Here is a 2,859-nt window from a genome sequence, read left to right as displayed (position 1 = left end):
TGATGTTTTTATTGCCTAACTGTCAATCAAGATTCAATTAAGTAAATATTGCATCTTAAGAATAAAGTTATTCAATAATTTATTATCGAATAACTTTATTGTATGTTTCAATATTAAACTAAAAAATATATTCTTTAGTAATTCATTAAAAACCTAGTATTGGATTGGCATTTAACCATTTAAATGCTGACCCTTAATCCTAATAAAATTACTGTGATAATTTTCCAACATGTTCCCTGAAGATGCAGGCTAGAAAAAAAAAAGTTCTAATTGAACTATCAATCAATACAAGGAGATAATGTGTTTTATTAATTAATATTTATAAAAATAAAAAAAAGAGAGAATAATTATACTTGTGTGTACAATGTTTGAACAAATAATAAACTGCACCTCCATTTTGCAAACAAAAATAGTTAACTAGGAAATCCATTTGAGTTCACAAAAAAAAAAATAGAAATCTCATTGTGAAGTAAGTTGCTAAATAGTGAAATATGATTAAAAAAGAAATTAAAAAAAATTTAATTGTAACAAAACCCACTACAGAAATAACCCTGTACTATACTGCAATTTATTTTAAGAGACACCATGTTATTATAAACCTCATTTAGCATATTAGTGGATTGTTAGTGGTGTCTATAAAAAATAATGAATCTTGGTATAGTGGTCTTGTGCATTCCACAACTGAACAAAACTTGAATCGCTTCTGAATACATATTAATACTCGTTCTTCATATTAACACACTTGTTTACATGTGCAGATGCAACAGCTTTCATTTTGGTGAATGTATTCTGTACTATACTAAGTTTCTGTATTTTTTATAGAATCACTAAGGTCACATATTCACTTAAGCAAACACCCTAAACATGTGAGGGGAGAAACAATCCTGCTTCACACGAACATTTAGTCCTTGAGCACCTCTGAACAGAAAGTTCAGTCTGTTCTGGAAACTGTGCTTGTCTGACCTGGTGACTAAATATCTATTCTACCTCCAATGGTCAACCGAAAATTGACCATTACCAATTTTTTTAAAATATATTTGTATCAGTAATGATGAGAAGATAGTTAACTATGGATAATATATATGGAGAGAAGATGGTACAGTGTGCGGTCAGTATATAAATGTAAATAAAAAAGTTTAAAGAACTTATTTAATAATGCCAAGTGAAAAAAAGGAAATATAAATTTCCTTCATTATGTTATTCTACTTACATATTTAATTACCTATACATAAGTTTTAATTTTGACTTCTTTCATTACTTTATTTTCATTCTATATAATTATTTATTTTAATCATTCTGTTTATGTTTTCTCTTTTTTTTTTTTTTATTCATTGATTGTTATCTTGCTGTTTGTTCTTACCCCTGATGAAGGCTAGAAACTCTGGCCAAAATGTTGCCACTATTAAATAAGTTCTATCAACTTATTTGTGTTATTTACTGATAGCACTTCCAACCATCTTCTCCTCATATATATTTATATCAGTAATTGATAAAGAGAATAGAAAGTGGCGGTGGCAAATAAAAATTTCAGAAGGGATAAAGTTTTGTGATTTTCTCTTGAAAACAATGGAACAGATGAAAACGTTAAGAGTATGTCACCAAAGAATTTTCAGTTTACATTCAATAGTGTAATTGAGAGAACAAATACATTTTGATTCTATGGTTGTTAGCTAATTTTTTTTTCTTATATTTAAAAAACTAACATGTTATAAAATTGTTAAGGAGGACCTGATAGCTGAGCGTGCTGGGACAAGAGTCCCAGAGCGCTTGGTTCAGAAGGTTGTCGGTTCAATTCTCACCTGGACTGGTCAATATTTATTTCGCAGTGGCCCCGAGAAATGAACCTTGACATTCCCACTCTGGGGCTGTATAGGTCCTCAATGGAGGACTTGAGCCAAAAAAAAAAATTGTTTATTTAAGTAACTAGTGGAGGTAATGGCATAGCAAACCCCATTTTACAAATCATTGAACTGTTCAATTTGGTTGTTTGCTAAATATTTTATTTTATTCCAATATTTAAAAAAAGAACATGTGTTATAAAATTGTTTTTTAAAACTATGGGGGGTAATAGTGGAGCAATCCCCATTTTACAAATCATTTAACTGTTTATTTCATTGTATTAATCAATTTCAGAACTAATAATGGTGGTAAATAGAAGAAAATCACTACCATAAGAAGTGGTTTGTGAGTAGGACACCTTTATATCATAGACCTTATTGTTTTTTGTTTTTTTTATATTGGAGTAACATTTTGTAGTTTCATCCTCCAATGCCTGTGGACTAAATCAAATGTTCAGTGCATGATGCATATACTTCAGCACCAAATAGGTTAAGACCATTTTTAATAATCTTATCTAAAGTATTCTTAAAGCCCTGCCATGTATGCAATTAATCTACAGTAGAAACTAATGAAGAAAAGAAAAATTTATTTGTTTACACCTTAAATAGTACAAATTTTGGTCATTTGAAAGGTAACTAAATTCCCCCCAAAAAAGTCATAAAACTGGACCTGTTCTGTTCTGTTTAAGGGCTAAAACCTCTCTGGTCATCAACGCCATTTACTTCCTATTAGTTTTCCCACTTCACACCCACTATATATATATTTTCACAAACACACACATGCACATATACACATACCTTTATACAAACGCTTTTTTAAAATCAAAACAGTAAATCGGGCTGATGCCTTTTTGTTAATATCTTCTTAAATGTTAATTGTTTTATCACTGATGTAGGTATGTAATTGTATAAAAAAAAAAAGAAAGAAATAAAGAGTATGATAGATATAGTGCTTAAATATGATGTCTTGAAGGTGGAACCTATGCAGGTGGCAATCTTTTGTGGGATCTTCTTTATTCTT

This window comes from Halyomorpha halys, unplaced genomic scaffold (assembly GCF_000696795.3).
Source record: "Halyomorpha halys isolate HHAL.00 unplaced genomic scaffold, Hhal_1.1 Scaffold524.1, whole genome shotgun sequence".
Lineage (NCBI taxonomy): Eukaryota > Metazoa > Arthropoda > Insecta > Hemiptera > Pentatomidae > Halyomorpha > Halyomorpha halys.
The sequence above is the reverse complement of the archived record's forward strand: the minus strand, read 5'-3'. Positions refer to the sequence as shown.